Source organism: Hyaena hyaena, unplaced genomic scaffold (assembly GCF_003009895.1).
Source record: "Hyaena hyaena isolate Hyena2069 unplaced genomic scaffold, ASM300989v1 scaffold_2, whole genome shotgun sequence".
Taxonomy (NCBI): Eukaryota; Metazoa; Chordata; class Mammalia; order Carnivora; family Hyaenidae; genus Hyaena; species Hyaena hyaena.
The window spans coordinates 6,741,885-6,760,174 of record NW_024080634.1 but is presented as its reverse complement, the minus strand read 5'-3'; the positions used below and the strand labels follow the sequence as shown (position 1 = coordinate 6,760,174).

The following is an 18,290-nucleotide window of genomic DNA, read 5'->3' as shown; positions in this document are numbered from 1 at the left end:
TCTTATACATTTTATCATCCAAAAACACATCTTACACTCCTTGCATACAGGCCTGTTCTCCTTATTGCTTCTAGTAGCTCTAATCACATATGTTAGAATTCTTAACCTTAGAAACCTTAATTTCTAGCAAAACTAAGAAGTAAGCGGTTGTGAACAGCCTGTTACATTTCAGGTTATGAATACATTTCATAATTTCTAGAAACATATGCCTTTTTAAAAAACAGTACCATCTTTCAGTGTGGCACAAGACATGTTTACTAACAGACCCAAATATCTTTAGTTCTTCTATAATAAGAAGCCAAAAATAGATAAACTTACGTTCAGTAATTGATCTGGATAGTCAGTGACTTTTTCATTATCTAATATAACTCAGCAAAACTTTAAAGTTTCACGTTAGAAAGAGAACTGAAATTATTTTTAAATACACATACCATAAAATATAATTATTGCTGAAAAGTTTACCTAAAAACTCTTTTCCATTATCTCATTTGCTCCCAACGATGATGCTTAGATTACTCACAAAAACTTCACAAGACATTAGACAAAGCCAGCCATCATCCCAAGTTATTTTTCTTGCTGATAAGTTTTGTAAGAGAAAACATGAATTTGATTAATCCACACACGTAATTGTTTATCTGAATAACATTTGATGTCTTCATGAGGACATGCCTATCTTAATTAGACCAACAAACTTCAAAAATTTTTTTTTTTATGTTTTATTTATTTCTAGGAGAGAGAGAGAGAGACAGCATGAGCAGGGGAGGGTCAGAGAGAGAGGGAGTCACAGACTGAAACAGGCTCCAGGCTCTGAGCTGGCAGTCAGCACAGAGCCTGACGCGGGGCTCGAACCCGCAAACCGCGAGATCATGACCTAAGCGAAAGTCGGACGCTTAACTGACTAAGCCACCCTGGCGCCCCTAGACCAACAAACTTCAACTTGCTTTCATTTACCAAAGATTATCCTGCTTCATGAAATTCACGAATTTGAAAAATATTTGGCTTGGTTTCTCTATTTCTGAGAGTTTTAGAATACCCAAGCCTTAATTTCTCTAAGTCCTTGTTTGTTTGTTTGTTTGTTTTTTAATTTTTAATGTTTTATTTATTTCTGAGAGAGAGAGAGAGACAGTGTGAGTAGGGGAGGGTCAGTATGAGAGGGAGACACAGAATCTGAAGCAGGCTCCAGGCTCTGAGCTGGCTGTCAACACAGAGCCCAACACGGGGCTCGAACCCACATACTATGGGATCATGACCAGAGCCGAAGTCGGACGCTTAACCGACTGAGCCACCCAGGCACCCCCAGTCCTTGTTCGTTTTTAAGCCAACTGAACAGAAGTCTTTACAAATGAGTGTTGGCAATACCATTCAGAGGTAGAAAAATATCACACATCTATAACATACATATATAGTCACACATGAACATATAGACACAAACAAGTATTATAGCTTTCGTTTTAACATTTTATCCATGAAATGAGTATAATAATGCAAAACCCCTCATTTATGAAAGAGCAGTTGGGTCCAAACTGTATTTCCAGCAGATGGGATAAATTAAGGTTACCTGTTTAGATGGCTAAAGCTTTCTCTGCTAGTATTTGTGGAGAAGACATTTAAGATTTTTCATTAGCCTAATTTCCAATTTTTTCCCTCTCTCTTCTGGGAGAAACATCTCCCTAAAGTTTGAATTTCAAAGAGTGGCTCTTAGGTCCTAGACAAGATGGAGACAGAAAGTCTACATCACAAAGGCAAGTTTTCCCCAACATGGAGTTTAGGGGGCATACTTGCCTATAATCAGAGGTGTAGGATAATTTAAAGTTTCCCTTCTTTTTCTTAAGGGCAAGACAATTCTGTTTCCCATGTGTCAATGTTTACAGCAAGATTTCCAGTGAAGATGGAAATCAGAAGATTATTTTTTAATGTTCTACAAATTCAGGGTTTACTACATTATATCTTTTAAAAGCCTATATAAAATGTTGAACAAGGGCCTCCCAGGTCGCCTGGGTGGCTTAGTCGGTTAAGTGTCGGACTTTGGCTCAGGTCATGATCTCGCAGTTAGTGAGTTCAAGCCCTGCATCAGGCTCTGTGCTGACAGCTCAGAGCCTGGAACCTGCTTAAGATTGTGTCTCCCTCTCTTTCTGCCCCTCACCTGCTCACACTCTGTCTTGCTCTGTCTCTTAAAGATAAATAAATGTTAAAAAAATTTTTTTTAAAAACAAACCAAGGGTCTACAGATGCTCTTCTTTCTGGTGCAAAATTCAACATAGACCAATTCATTTTAGGGGGGAAAGCCTCTAATATGGCTCCTCTCAAGCTGTGACTATCAGCCTCCAGCTGAGCCCTTTCTTGGTCATTTGTAGGAGGAGACCTGAGATGTTCTGTCCGTGTCTCCTGTTCAAGAGGGGTGGTCCCCAGGGGCGCAGCTGGCTTGTCTGATAACCACAGTGTAATCGTGGGAGGAAGGGACAACCATTAACAGCCAATCGAGGTCCTAGCATGTGAGGTTATGAACGGCTGCTCATCTTTCTACCTCCTCTCTGCACTTGGCAGGATCCTCTGAAAGCGGGGGTAAAAGGCTTTAGAATTTAGAAGATCCGCTGCTGTGCAGGTGACGTGAAGTCTTTGCAGGGGGGTGGGGGTGGGGGGGCACAAGATATATCCACCGAGAACATGGTGTGGGGAGGCCTGAAGCCGGCAGGGCCTGATTACAGAGTCCTGGAAAGTAGGAGGGATGGTAAGGGGCAGGAGGGACAGCGAAGCGAGCCTACTTCCTGTCCCGAGAGCTCCTGCTAAAGTCACTTCCTGACCTTTCGTATGTCTCAAGCCTGGAGAGCAGGCCCCGCTCTCTATAAATCTTACGAAGAAAGGGAGGTTGAAACAGGCAGCTGGGTGTTTATGGGATTTTCTGGGGAAGGTACAGGAGTCTTGGAATGTAAGGAAATTTGCTGAGGTGGTGGGACTAGATTTGAGAGGGGTTAGACCAGGGGCTCAGAGATTCAAAAGATCTTCTTGAGGGTCAAGGACAGGGATTCGGGAATAAAGGGGTGTATAGGAGGGAGGAGAAGAGGGTTTACATTAGATACGGACTCTAAGTTTTGTTCTAAGTCTCATTTCTGTTCTTCCATCTTTTTAAGAGAGTCCCGAAGGCTAGCTGCTATCCTTCTTTGTGCCCACTTTTAATTTGGTCTTTCCATAGGTACCAATAACACCGCTGTTTAGGATCAGAGCTCTCTAAAAAAATTTTCAAATATAGTATTTTGTCCCATAAAAAGATTCATCTTCTGGCCTTTGACAAGTAGGCAATTAGGATCATCTTTTAATCTCGATAGCAACTGAAACCAATAAGCCTTTGAGCTGCTTAACCATGGACGCAGGAGGCGGGCCCAAGGACAGAGCAACAGATGCAGGCTCACAAGATGCAGACAGCTCGTTGGTCCCTGCGTGAGTCCGGAAAGCAAAGATGTCACAGGCGGTAAGAGTGGTGTCTCAAAAACGGTGTCTCCGGTCCCCCGTGAGAGTGTGAGAGGGGGGCGCCCGGGTGGCTCAGTTGGTTAAAGGGTGAGTCTTGATTTCGGCTCAGGTCATGATCTCAAGGTCATGAGATCGAACCCCAAGTTGGACTCCATGCTGGCAGCGTGGAGGCTGCCTGGGATTCTCTCTCTCCCTCTCTGTCTCTCTCTCTTGCTCTCTTTAAAAAAAAAAAAAAAAAACACAAGAGACAGAGAGAATGTGAGAAGCCTCCAGTCATGGAGCCACTCTCTGTGGCAGGGGGTGGGGTGTGGGGGACCCTACTGGAGAGGGACTTTTCCAGCACTCAGGGGACGTTGAGACGGCAGCCCTTTATGGACAGGAGCCCTCATGGCGCACCACCCGGAGAGCTGGTACGGAGAGAAGGGATGCCGGCCACGAGTCCAGGTGTGGCCTGCACTCCGACCGGCTGGCTAAAATCGGGTGCTGGCACGGGACCCCCCTTTTTCCAGATCCAGGTGACTCAACCACCCCCCAAATGCATCCTCTGACTGGCAGAGACCAGAGACGATATTCTCACTGGTCACAAGGCCAAGCTCCGGAGACACAGAACAAAACAAAAGGGGAACCTCATCCCACTTTTCCCGTGCGCACACTAACAGCGTTAGCCAGAGCCGTGGGGGCCTCGGAGCCACCCCAAAGCCCAAGCGCTGGCTTGAGGACTGCGTGGTGTGCGGAGCACCTCTCTGCTCGGAAGTTTTCTTGAGATCCTGGGTGGCCCTGTGTCAGTCTAACCCGTGAGCAACTTAACCGTGACCCGCGAGCCTTAGGGGCGGGTGACACGGGCCCTAACGGCTCCTAAGTGCTTGACCCGTGCCACCACCTTTGTGCTGTGGCTCCTGAGATAGCCCCTGACGCCAGCGTCCCCCTCAGGTGCACATCAACCCAGGCAAAGTGTATCCAAACAGACACGGGCCTGATGAGGACGGTGAACCCATCCGGCAGGGAGGCCGCCTCCAGCAGCAGGGCCTGGGCCCGCGCTCTGCCGTCTTCCGCTTTCCCTCCTTCTGACAAAGGACACGGCAGACAGAGACAAAAGCAGGAGCATTTGTGTGAGGAATATGATCCACACACAAGACCCCCCACCCACCCCCCGAGTTGCTGTCCCAGGGAATGAGCTCCACAAAGATTTTCTCCTAATCTCAATCGAGAAAACTGTTCCCTCCCACTGCCCCCGGGGGGGCAGAGGTCGGGGAAGGCGAGGAGCTAAGACTTTACTTCTGTCCGCTGTTCGTCAGCCTCCCAGGACCCCCCGGCTGCGGCGGCCCCCGCGACAGCAGTGCCTGGCTGGGGAAAATCCCATCTGGGCCACCAAACCCGTAGGGGCGGAAACGGTTCCCCTCCTTCCCTTCTAGGTGCTTTGGCTGCTCCGATAATTAGGTTGACAGAAGACGGAGTAGCAGGAAAGACAAAGAAGCAAACAGAAGTTTAATGACCTGTACATCCCTGGCTACGCGGCAGAGACCCCCGAAAACTGAACCACCTTCCGAAATGGCCAAACCATCCCTTTAAGCTAAAGACAAAGCTGGGGGCGGCTGGGGGCGGGGCCGGTTATGGGAGGTGACCAGGAAAAGCACAGGGTCAGGGATGTTTTGCAGAGTCAGTCCCCGCCTGCTCTGGTGATAGATTTAGCCACCGCCCCCTTCCTGGCACCACGAGGGGGACCCCTGACACGTGGCGGTCTCCCTCGGACTCACACATGCGGCTTATAACAGGGAAACTCCCCCTTGGGTCTCGGAGTTTCTCAAAAAACAAGCAGCCTGAAACAATCGCTGTGCCAAAGAGGCGTGTTTCGGGGGGGGGGTGTGGGGGGCACCCTCTGCTCCCCATCAGTGACATCCCTAAAATCACACAGCCTGCGGTCCCCGGGGCCAGGACCCAAAGGACGGCTTCCACCCCCATGCCAGGCCTGTGGCCACTGTTCGATGGTGCTGCTTCCGCCGTGACAAACGACAGCCTGAAGTGAAGGCGTTTACAAGAACGAGGTTAAATAAATACCTACCAAGCGGTCAGAAAACAACGAAGAAAGCCTCCGGCCCAAATTTACGGCCTGCAAGGGCCCTCCATCCAGAACCCTTGCTCTTTGGCGGAAACGCCCAGCGACACACCGGCCTTCGCACAGGAAGGGAGACATGTGAATGATCCAACGTGTCTCTTGTTCTAAGAACCCTTTAAGGATGTGAGTTATGGGGCCTTTCCTCTCGCCTTGGTTCCTTTAAATTATGCTCCTAGCCTGGCAAAGAACTCTTAACGGCCTGGCCCATTAATCAGGCCAGCCATAAATTTCCTGCCTCATTGCCCTGTGGAGAATCCGTCTGGAAGACGTTCACGCCAGAGGAGTCTGGGAAGCTCCCACAACATCAGTGGCCCTGTCAGGTCAGCACCCCCTGCTGCGCTCCAGAGCACGGGGTGGGGGGGGGGTGCGGAGCCCCGGGGCACATGCCTGGCCCTCTGCGGTGGCTGTGTGGTCCCGACAAGCCACTTGCCCCCGCTGGGCTCCACATCTGCAAAATGGGAATACTCCTATTTCTCTTTCTGGATTGCTTTGAAAGTTATTGAGACAAAGTGTACGAACCAAAGGGTGACGGTTAAAAGATCCGGTAATGACAACAGTCTGTCCAGGTGCACAGCACAGCACAGCCCTCCCTCAAAGCCTCCTTGGCCTTTGCTCTTGCTCGGCTGGAGAAGGCCCCTCCTTCCCCACCTTGCTCCGACCTCCACCTCGGTCTTTCAGGGTGCTGCCTGAGGGTGCCTGGCAGGCTTAGTCAGTAAAAGGATGATCTCTGGGTCGTGAGTTAGAACCCCCCACTGGGCCTGAGGCCTGCTCCAATGGGGAGCCCCTGCATCATAACAGTGGAAGAATTGGTGGGCCTGTAATCTGCTGAGACCTCAACCAATCCTGTCTCTTCCGACTCCTTGAAGTGCACAGCAGGCACAACAGGCCACCCAGAGGCCCATGAAATTTGCACGCCCCAGCTCTAGAGGCTGGTCCTGGTTTCCAGGGACACCAGCCAACCTCACAGCCCGAGGGCACCGTTTTCCTGAAGGAGCACCTCTTCAGTGGCTGCAGTACCTTTGCTCAGTTCAGTGGTGAAACAGTAATACCAAGGTTTCAACTCAGGTGTGTAGCGCATGGGTATGAGTTGAGACTAAATTTTACTTTATTTTATTAAGTTTTTATTTATTTGGGGGCGGGGGAAGATAGGGACAGAGAGAGAGGGAGAGTCCCAAGCAGGTTCCACACTGTCAGTGCAGGGCCCAATGTGGGGCTCGATCCCATGAATGGTGAGATCATGGCCTGAGCGGAAATCAAGACTAGGATGCTTAACCGACTGATCCACCCAGATGCCCCCTGACTAAATTTCAGTGCTGGCCACAGCATCCGATGGGTACCACCCTAGAAGGGGTGCGTACTTCCAAGGAAAGCATCACCTCTCTCAGAATGAGCCGTGAGGGGTGCGTAATGGTGGCATGTACTTAAACATATAACTAGATTGGTGGGCACAGCCAGAATGAGCACTGATCTAAGACCAGCAGATTAAGCTTGACTGAGTACGAGATCTCTGTGCTTTCAGAGCACCTAAACCCTTCCCCCGAGGCAGGAACGCTGCGGTCCCCTGCTCTTGCCACATTTGTAGGCCTAGTCTTTGGCCAGAAGCTCTGGATCTCGATCTCTCTCTCTCTCTCTGTCTCTGTCTCTCAGCCGAGAGTCCAACATACAGCCATCCTGGAGAGAACACATCTCTAACACCTATTAACCTTAAAAACAAAACTGCTCGTTATTTTACCAGCAAAAATTGATTTACTTGGAATTAGCAGAGAATTGCAATCCAGGACGAGCCACGGGAAACCCAGAGGCAAGTCCGATGCTCAAAGGAGGGGACCGTCCTTTTACGGAGGAAAGCATCTGTTATCAACCAAAATCCATTGGGATAAATGGGAGTTCAACTGTGTGGCTTCTCATTGGCTGAGTGGTGACTGTCTCTCATTGGCCAGGCTGTTGCCGGGGGAGGAGAAAACCTTCCTTCCTCCCTCTGGTGTAGTAAGGTAGTATCTTCCCACAAGGCACCTCTCTTCCCGGTGGGTCCCAGGGTGAGAATGCCCCCTGCCGGCCTCCTGACTCCATTCTAAGTGAGGATTCCTAGGGGCGCCTGGGTGGCTTAGTCGGTTAAGCGTCCGACTTTCGCTTAGTCATGATCTCGCGGTTCGTGGGTTCGAGCCCCGCGTCGGGCTCTGTGCTGACTGCCAGCTCAGAGCCTGGAGCCTGTTTCAGTCTGTGACTCCCTCTCTCTCTGACCCTCCCCTGCTCATGCTGTCTCTCTCTCCTAGAAATAAATAAAACATTTAAAAAAAAAAAAAAGAATCTCACACTCTTTTTCTTAGGAGTCTCTGGCAGCTGAGATTGAGGGGACCATGCGTAAAAAGTTGAGTTTGGATGAGGAATCTTCTCTCTTCAAACAAAAGTAAGTACAGATCATATGTATTATTACCCAAGCATTGGGATGGAATTANTCTGTGCTGACTGCCAGCTCAGAGCCTGGAGCCTGTTTCAGTCTGTGACTCCCTCTCTCTCTGACCCTCCCCTGCTCACGCTGTCTCTCTCTCTCTCCCCTAGAAATAAATAAAAAATATTTAAAAAAATAAAAAATAAAAAAAAATAAATGAGGATTCCTAATTTTCATGCACCCATCTGAAAGTTAATGTGGATTCCTAACCCTACCTCAAAGAAAAGCGTGTGTACTAAAAATATATATATTTAGATAGGCTAGTTTTACATTTGTTGTGTTACAGGATTCTATAATAAATGTAAATGAAGTAAAAAGACTCCTTCCACTTTACTACATGTCTGGTCAGTAAGGCAAACCTAATGTGGTTTGCTGTAGATCTCTGGCCTTTGCAAATCTTCCTCAGAACGTACTCCTAGCCCTGTATCTCTTCTTAAATTAATTCCTGCTTCCTCCCCTCATTACTGTATAATTCAAGTCATTATAATACCAACAGCAAACAATAAGAGAAAGATGAGGGAAAAGTATAATTTTTTGAAAAACATTTTTTGGTGCCTCTTGATTACACATATGAGATTTAACCCCTCATCTTCTTTTTTTTTTTTTTTTTAAATGTGTTAGATCTTTTCTTTACCTTTTGTTTTTTAAGTCAAAATTTACCTAAAGTGGGATGCACGGATCTTAGGTATACGAATCAGTGAGTTTTGACAAATAAGGCTGTGTGACTCAAGCCCTTAGTGTAATACAGAGCATTTCCATCACTGAGGAGAGTTTACTCCTACCGTTCCTCTGGGCCTTCCTGCCTAGCCCCGGCCCCAGAGACAGCCGCTCCTGTGGGCTCCCTCAGCACAAATGGACTTCATGCATAGACTCAAATAGCGTACACTCTTTGGTGTCTGGTTTGTTTCACTCAACATAATGCTTTTAAGATGCATACGGTTTCATATGCCAGGAGTTTGGTCCTTTCCCTCGCTGAGTAGTACTCCACTGCATGAATACCTCACCATTTCTTCATCTACTCTCCTATGGATGGAAATTTGGGTTGTTTCCAATTTTTAGCTAATAGCAGTGAAGCTGCTATGAAGGTCCTTGTACAAAGTTTTAGTGGATGTATGTTTTTACTTCTCACAGGTAATTCTGGAAGTGGCGTTCCTTGGTCATGGCGAAGGTGAGTGGTTAACGTGAAATGAAACAGCCATTTCCCCGAAGCATGGTGCCCCTGATGACATATCACAGCTGCGGTGAGCACATCCACCACAGCACTGAGTGCTGTCGGTCTTTAATGTTAGCCATTGTCCTGGAGTGTAGGAGAGAGAAGCTCATTATGGTGTTAGTCTGCATATTGCTGATGAATATCGAACACTCTTTTATGAGCTCATTGGCTATTGATATTGTTTCCTTTGTGAAGTCTATGTTTAAGTATTTTTTTTAATGTTTATTTTTGAGAGAGAGAGAGAGACCGCAAGTGGAAGAAGGACAGAGATACAGACGGAGACAGAGAATTCCAAGCAGGCTCCAAGCTGTCAGCATAGAGCCCAGCGGTGGTGGGGGTGAGGGGGGCTCCAACTCATGAATCTAGAGACCATGTCCTGAGCCGAATTCAAGAGTCGAACACTTATCCAACTGAGCCACCCAGGGACCCCTCTGTGCAAGTATCTTGCCCCCTTTTTAACTGGGTGGTCTGTCTTCTCATTACTGAGTTGTAAAAGTTATTTTCCTAGAAGTTTTTTCTTCTATACTTTCCTCTACAAATGTTATAGTTTTAGCCCTTATATTCAGGTCAAGGATCCACTTCAAGTTAACTTTTTTTGCATGATGTGAGATAGGGGCTGAGGCTCTTTTTTTCCACATGCAAATCCTGGTGCCATTTATTGGAAAGACTATTTTCCCCCCATTGAATTACCTTGTCATCTTTGTGGAAAATCAATGGGCCATGTAAGTGTGGATCTATTTCTAGAGTCTATATTCCATGCCAATGACCTGTCTACCTGTCTGTTGACACAGTCTCAAGTGCATTTTATGGGGGAGACAAAGATGAATCAGTAAGTTGATAGTGGTTGAAACTAAGTAATGGGCACAGGTAGTAAGTTTATTATGCTATCCTATTTTTGCATAATAAAACACTTTCAAAAAGAGAGAGACAGCTTTAAAAAGCATGGAGGGGGTACACCTGGCTGGCTCAGTTGGTGGAGCACGTGACTCTTGATCTTGGGGTTGTGAGTTCAAGCCCCACGTTTATTTTAAGAAAATAATTTTTTCTTGAAAATAAAAAGCATGGGGGAAAGGCTAACCTCACTTGAAATACCAGAACTGTAAACTAGGACAATCTATTTTCACATCACCGATTTGAGGTTTAACAGTAAGACTCCATTTATCTTGATGATAGAGTTGTAGCTTTACCCTGACACACAGAAACCACGCCATCTATTCCAGAGAGATGGAATATTTCAATGCAAACAGTATCATAGAGGAAAATTTTGGAGAGTGCTTATATTGTCCTGAGGTGAAGTGGTCTTTCTTAGCACAGCAGAAAAGTCCAAAACTATAAAGGAAATTATTGAGATCTAATGCCATGAAAACATACAATCCCCATATGTTAAAAAAAAAAAAAAATCATAGACAAATTAAAGGATGAAGGGCAAACAGGAAAACATTTGCAATATATAAAACAGCCACAGGATACTTATCATAATATATTAAAGTCTCTTTAAAATTCATTAAGAGATGCAGGCGAGCCTGGCTGGCTTAGTCAGCGGAGCATGCAACTACTGATCCCAGGCTGGTGAGTTCCAGTCCCACACTGGGAGCAGAGATTACTTAAAAATAAAATCTTTAAAAAAAAAATCATTAAGAGATGCAGACTTCAACTGCATTAGTAATGTTATTTTTGAGTGTCTGCTGAGTCAATAAGTTGATCTATAGATTTTTTATACCTTTTTGTTTTTATCAGACATTTTATAGTAAATTTAGGATAATGAAAATAATGAATAATAATAATAATAATAATAATAATAATAATGAAAACAAAATAGAGGAGCTCCCCCAAAGAAAACTGACAAACAGGTAAATAAGTGCTCAGATGTGATATAGTTATTAATAATAAGAAACATATAGGGGCGCCTGGGTGGCTCAGTCGGTTAAGCATCCGACTTTGGCTCAGGTCATGATCTCACGGTTCATGGGTTTGAGCCCCGCATCCGGCTCTGTGCTGACGCTCAGAGCCTGGAGCCTGTTTCGGATTCTGTGTCTTCCTCTCTCTCTGACCCTCCCCTGCTCACGCTGTCTCTCTCTCTCAGAAATAAATACATTAAAAAAAAAAAAAAGAAATATATATTTGGCCTTCGTCCACCGTGCCTGGCACGTAGTTCCAAAACTTGGAATTTCCTGTAGAAGAACCACAGGGACATCTGTTGTTACAATACTGAGTTTTGTTCTGGTTGCTGAAACAGCTCCAGAGCAGTGAAGGTGAAGTGCGTGTCTTTTGTTATTTATAACAAACCCCTTTCCACCGCATCTCACTTCTCGGTTTAGGTTAACGGAGTGACTTTTGAATGGGCCCCTGAGGATGGGGACTGGTTGCCAGAGTAACCAACCTGTGATTACAGGGTTGGAACTTCAAGCCCCGCCCCCAGCCCTAAGGAGGGGGGAGGGGCTAGAGATCTGAGCTCATCACCAATGGCCAACGATTTAGTCAATCGTGCCTTTGTAAGGAAGCTCCCATAGGAACCCCAAAGGCCAGGGCAATCCCGATTAGCTTAAACATGGCAGCCTCCTACTGGGGAGTGCACCTCTCACTGGTGAGTCAGAGACCCACCGCACTTCTAGAACCACGATGTGTAGACCAAGCTCCTGGGGCTGACAGGGCACCTAGCTGAGCTCCATTTGCCACGAAGTAACAAACACACTGCTCGCTGTCTGCAACAAAAATCCTTTGGAGCAAACACAAAAATAATTATGGGTTGACCTGCCCAAGCCCTAGAATTAACTGAATTGTGTGAGACGAACTTTAGAGAAGAGACTGACTTACAATGGTTATAACAATAAAGACGTACCCCGACTTACCCACACAGGGCACATTCCAGGAAACCTCAGGGATGCCCAAAACCTGGGTAGTACCGAACCCTACAGATACTGTTTTTCTGTTTTTTTGTGTTTATTTATTTTTGCGAGAGAGAGACAGACAGAGAGCGAGTGGGGAAGGGGCAGAGAGAAAGACACACACACAGAATCCAAAGCAGGCCCCAGGCTCTGAGCTGTCAGCACAGAGCCCCACACAGGGCTCCAACTCACAGATCTTGAGATCGCGACCTGAGCTGAAGTCGGACACTTAACCCACTAAGCCACCCACACACCCCACCATGTTTTTTCTTATACATATATACCTATGATTGATCTTAACTTATAAATTAGGCACAGCAGGAGGTGAACAATAATAATAAAATAGAATACGCCAGTATTCTGTAATAGATATGTGAATACGGTCTCTCTCTTCTTTCTGTCAACATATCTTTGTGGGCCGTCCTCACCCTTCTTCTTATGAGGCGGGAGGCTGATAAAATGTCTCCGTGGGGAGGGGAGGGACACCAAGTTAGGCTACTATTGACCTTCTGACCCATTGGCCACGGGTGACCGCAACTAAGGAAAGCAGAAACCGCAGTTAAGGGGGCACGACTGTACAAACCAACACTAACCTGAATGTTCTGGTCTCTTTCAGTCGGAAGAAACCCCCTTTGCTGCTTTCAGCAAAGGGGATTTCCGTGCACAGATACCCTGTGAGAGCAGCACGGATGGTGGGCACAAACCGGACCCCTGAGGAGCCAGGCCTCGATCCTGGGCCCCGATGACCAGCGCTGGCCACAGGTGATGTGTTGAGGGGCCCCTCAGTCCCTCCCTGCATGGCCTGGACTGCTCTCCGGCCACACCCCCCAACTGTCTCCTCCTGGTGGCTCTTACTCACTGTGCGAGAGAGCATACTCCTTGCTCTCTGCCTCAAAAACCTCTGGCCAACGCGATGATGCCTAAAACAGGCGTCGCTACCCTCTCCTGTGGCGCCAGCCCCTTAGATGACATCTCAGGAGCCTGTGATCGGGCCTCAGACCCCCACTCTGCCTTCGCCCCCTCCGTTTTGCCTTTGGACTTGATGTTCCCGCAGTCTGATTTACTCAGTGCTCGTGTTGGTTTCCTGTGGAGGCTCTAACAAACTACCACAACTCGAGAGGCTTCCTGCGATACCAGTGTATCATCTTGCAGTTCCGGAAGTCACACGTCCAAAATGGAACTTGTTAGGTTCAAATCAAGGTGTTGGCTGGCCTGTGTTCCTTTCTGGAGGCTCTAAAAGAAAATCCATTGACTTGCCTTTTACAGCCTCTAGGGGCTGCATGTACGCCTTAGTCTGTGGCCCTTCCGCCATCTTGAAAGCCAGCAACACGGGCCAGGAGCTTCTCACTTTGCCAGTGCTCTGGCTCCCCGTCTTCTGCCTCCTCCACTTACAAGAACTTTTATGATTATGTCGAGCCCAACCAGCCAGATAACTGGAAAAACTTCACCCCTCAAGGTCATCTGATTAACCTTAAATTTCACATGCTACCTTAATTCTTCGTTGCCATGTAACCTAATATATCAAAGTTACTGGGGAGTAGAACACAGATGTCTTTGGTGGGGGGACATTATTCTATATCCGTTAAAACACCATGGCATTCACGTCTCTCAGCCTTTACCTACACTGTTCCTTCTGCCGAGAATGCCATCTCCCTGGTGCCCATTCATATTCCTCAAACTCACTTATTGTTCAAGATCCTTCCCAAGTTGTTATATCCTCTGTTACCCACTCTCCTCTTCTGAACCTGTAAAACTCTGAATCATGCCAATACTGTGTTGTGACGATTATTTACGCACACCGGCCCCATTAGCCTGAGAACACCCAGGGTCCACCGTGTCAGGACCCTTGCTCGCTCGACAGAACGATAGCGCTGCTAGATCAGCTTCCCCTTCATAGATGGGGGGCTGTATCTCCAGCTTGTCTGTTCTTCCTTGGGTCTACCCGTCTGTCTCTAGACCACAACCACTCTGATTCTATTGCAGTGGCTTCACAGTTCTGACGCCTGGTAAAGCAAGTTCCCCACCACCACTCACCCTGTGCCCTATCGCTCACCTTCCTCCTGCGTTTCATGGCTATTGTCTCAGGCACTGCCTCTTCTATGCTGATGGTGATGGCTATGCAGGTGTGTCCACGCACCAACACTGATCAAATCGTACACTTCAAACACGTCCATCAATCAGAGTCCATGCAGAGTGCGGCCACCACTTTGGGAATTTAGCCAGGTGGTTAGACTAAAACTAAGACTCTTTCCTTTCCTTCTTTATGAAACTAAATACTTGACCTCATATTAATCATCTGGCTCCTTTGGGAGCGCCTTGGTGGCTCAGACGGTTGAGCGGCTGACTTCGGCTCAGGTCATGATCTCATAGCTCATGGGTTCGAGCCCCACGTCAGGCTCTGTGCTGACAGCTCAGAGCCTAGAGCCTGCTTCAGATTCTGTCTCCGTCTCTGCCCCTCTCTGCTCACACTCTGTCTCTCAAATAAAAACATAAAAATATAGTTTGGCTCCTTTGGTACTAGTCAGTGCTGTTGGCTAATCACCTCTTCCGGGATGGCTTCTCAGGTACGCCAGGTGGCTCGCGGGGAGTACCCCGCAAATGGCTTCCACAGCACTCCCCTGCCCCGGGTGCCTCACAGCAGAGTGCCAGCAACGGGGTGCCTGTCAACCGCCTTCCCTCTACAGGGTCACAGGAGAGAGCTGCCAGCCCCCCCTCCCCACCCTGCGGGGCCTGTGCAGCAGCCCTGAGGCGGCTTCGAGGGTTCTGACAGGCGATGCCTCCCGCTGGCCAGCTTCCCACTGCAGAGGGTGGGTCTCACACAAGTCCTTCTGGTGAAGCCCCTCGGCAGATGTGTCTGTGACCACACCCCCTCCAGGAGGTCTGCAGGTTAGCTGCGTCCCAGTGCAGATACCGCTGCCTATATCCTATACTCTTCTGTCTCTTAGAATTCCTGCACTAGCCAATCACCCATTACTCTGGTATTCTTTACACTAAAGTTTCCCAATATAAATTGCTATTTGGTTTCTGTCTTCTTTTTTTTTTTTTAATTTTAAATGTTTATTTATTTTGAGAGAGAGACAGAGAGCAAGCAGGGGAGGGGCAGAGGGAGGGAGACACAGAATCTGAAGCAGGCTCCAGGCTCTGAGCTGTCAGCACAGAGCCCGACGCGGGGCTTGAACTCACAAACTGCAAGATCATGACCTGAGCCAAAGTCGGACACTCAACTGACTGAGCCACCCAGGCACCCCTGGCTTCTGTCTTCTGATGGGACCATGACTGACACACGGCTGGGAAAACAGTTCTGCAGTAAATGTCAGCGGTCTTTCATGGAAAAGGAAGGATGATGGAGAAAGTGGTGCCCGGAGCCCAGGAAAACCAACAGCTGTGGACTTGACCACCAAAGACCCTGGAGTGCTGGCCTCATGCTGTGTTCCAGTCCCCTCCCACACCGACAGGGCTGACTGGTGGGCCAGGAAGATGTTGTGGACGTGGCAGATTGTCAGGACAAGCCATGGAGATTTGTGGCTTCTACCTAGTGCTGTTCTTGGGGCTGAAGGGAGGTGCTATGTCATGAGGCTACTGCAGGGCCCCTTGGGGAGGTCCATGCGGGGAGGAACTGGGTCTTCTGCCCAAATTCAGTGAATGGGTGAGGCCTCCAGACAAGAGCCTCTAAGGGAGCTGCCTTGGCGGGGACCCTCCGGCCCCAGTCAAACCTTCAGATGACTGTTGCCTGCACTTTAGCGACCCCACCCTGAAGTCATCCAGTGGAGCTGCCCCCAAACCCCTGGCCCAACGAAACTAAGAATAAGAAATTAATTGTTTCTTAAAGCCACTAATTTGGGAGTTGGGGGGAGGGTGGTAATTTGTTACGTATGTTACATAGCATTAAATAACAAATACACATGGGCTCAGAGTGTCTCCCACAAAATGCCTGCTACTTACAAAGGGGAAATTAGTAACTTTACACTGGAGAAAAATACCACTTTCCTGAAGTGATCAAAGTTAGCATCACCAGTACTGAGATATAAGGAAAGCATAGGCCTCCTGATAGGAAGCACTGAGAACTGCACACGTTCATTTCCTGGTGTTCTTGCCTGAAACATGCAGTCCTAATTTAATCACAATAGGCATCTCACAAGTCAAAACTGAGGAAAACTCTACAAAATAACTAGCCAGAGCTCTTCAAAAATGCCAAGGCCCCTGGGGAGGGGGGAGGGGGGAAGACCAAGGAAATGTCTCAGAAGGAGACTAGAGATATGTGACAAATCAAGGCGGTGTGTGGCCCTGGATGGGACCCGGTATGGAAACCAGGGGAAGTCTGAAGAGATCTGTAGATTAGTTCATAATAGTGTCCATTAGTTTCCCGGTTTCATGACTGTATTAATGGCTACATAACATGTTCAGTGTTGAAGACACCGGATGAGAAGTATCTGGGAAGTCCCTATCCTACCTACGTTCGTAACTTATTTAAAATCCTGAAATTATTTAAAAATTAGAAGTTAGAACTCGTATCTTTCAAGAATGAAAGTCAGACTTATTTTCAAATATCAAAAAAATTTACTACTTCAACAAAGAAGAAACTAAAAGGTTTTCTTTAAGCAGAATAAAAACAATCCTAATTAGAAGAATAAGAAGAATTGCATCAGGGATACAAGAAGAAATAAGGAGTAACAAAGAGAGTAAATCTGAATTTGGGTAAATCCTAGTGAGTGCTGACTCTAGAAAAAGCAAGCAGAAGTCTATTGTGGGCTAAAATTACCCAGAATTAAAATATGATAACAGCATGTAAACTGAGGAGTGTTTACAGTTTAAAATCTCCTGAAGTCCTTGCATTGTCTAGGAAAAGGGTAAACATGCTTAAATAACATTAGTCTTTGATAAACAAATGTCACACTTTTAAATCTCTATAGTAACCACTAAAAATAGAACAGAACGTTGGATAACTTACAGACTAATGGGGGAATTGAAAAATTGCAATGGAAAAATAAAGTTGAAAATAGAATTGAAAAATATACAATCAATCCAAAAGAAGCAGAAAATGCACAGGAATAGAAATAACAGACGGGTGGTGATGGTGGTTAAAGAGTAGACGTACAGTACAGTCCCAAATAATAGATCATTCCAAATATATCAGTACTTCTATTAAATCTAAGTGGACAGAAGGTCTGGTTAAAAACGAAAAGACTTTCAGACTGGGTAAGAATACATCCATGATATATACTATCCGCTGGTTTGCAAACACACACTAAAAACATAAGGATATTAAAAGGCTAAAAATAAAAAGGATGGCAAACTCTGCATGGTGCAAATACTCATCAAAAGATGGCTGGTGTGGCTGTATTGATTATAAAGTACCGTTTAAGGCAAAAAGGGCTACTAGACAGAGATGGGACATCTTCTCCTTGGGGGAACCCTGCATGCATTCTCACTGAAGTGAGGAGGAAGAAAATACCCACTACGTCTCTGCTACCTCCATAACCGCCCAGGGGCTATTAGCCTGTATCGTTAGACATGGCAGAACATAGAGATAAGCACTGGAAGGAATGTATAAAATATCCCGATCTACAGATGTAGCACTGCATTCTGTAAAAATACAAAGATGACATGGACTAAACCACTGAAAACCATGAGAAAATGTTGTAAGATAGCAGGGTCTAAAATTAACGTAAAAGCCAATGGCCTTGGGACACCAGGGTGGCTCACTTGGTTAGCCGACTGACTCTTGGTTTCGGCTCAGGTCATGATCTCATGGTTGGTGAGATCAAACCCCATGTCAGGCTCTGCACTGACAGCATGGAGCCGGCTTGGGATTCTGTCTCCCTGTCTCTCTACCCTTCCCGTGCTCCTGCTTTCTATCATCTATCATCTATCTATCCATCCATCCATCTATCCATCTTAATATCCAATTTTTTAAAAAGCCAATGGCCTTCATATGTTCATAAAACAACCAGCTAGAAGATCCATGGATGAGAAAAACCCCACTGAGGGCAGAAACAAAAAAAGAAAACTATCTAGGTGTAAAAATAACATGCAACATGGAAAGCTTTTATGCAAAGAACTTTAAAAGACTCCTGAAAGACACAGAAAGTTTCACAAATGAAAAGACATAACCATGTTCCTGGATACAATGCTAGCTTAACATCAAAAGAAGCCGATTCTCCCCAA

General features: G+C 46.7%; 1 long non-coding RNA gene across 1 annotated transcript; it reads left to right on the top strand.

The window, feature by feature from the left end:
* Positions 1-6,442: 6,442 nt before the first annotated feature.
* Positions 6,443-13,609, top strand: LOC120229923. Its single transcript, XR_005527876.1, has 3 exons — positions 6,443-6,643; positions 9,159-9,195; positions 12,742-13,609. It is a non-coding gene; the product is annotated as an uncharacterized LOC120229923 (long non-coding RNA).
* The last annotated feature ends 4,681 nt before the right edge of the window (positions 13,610-18,290 follow it).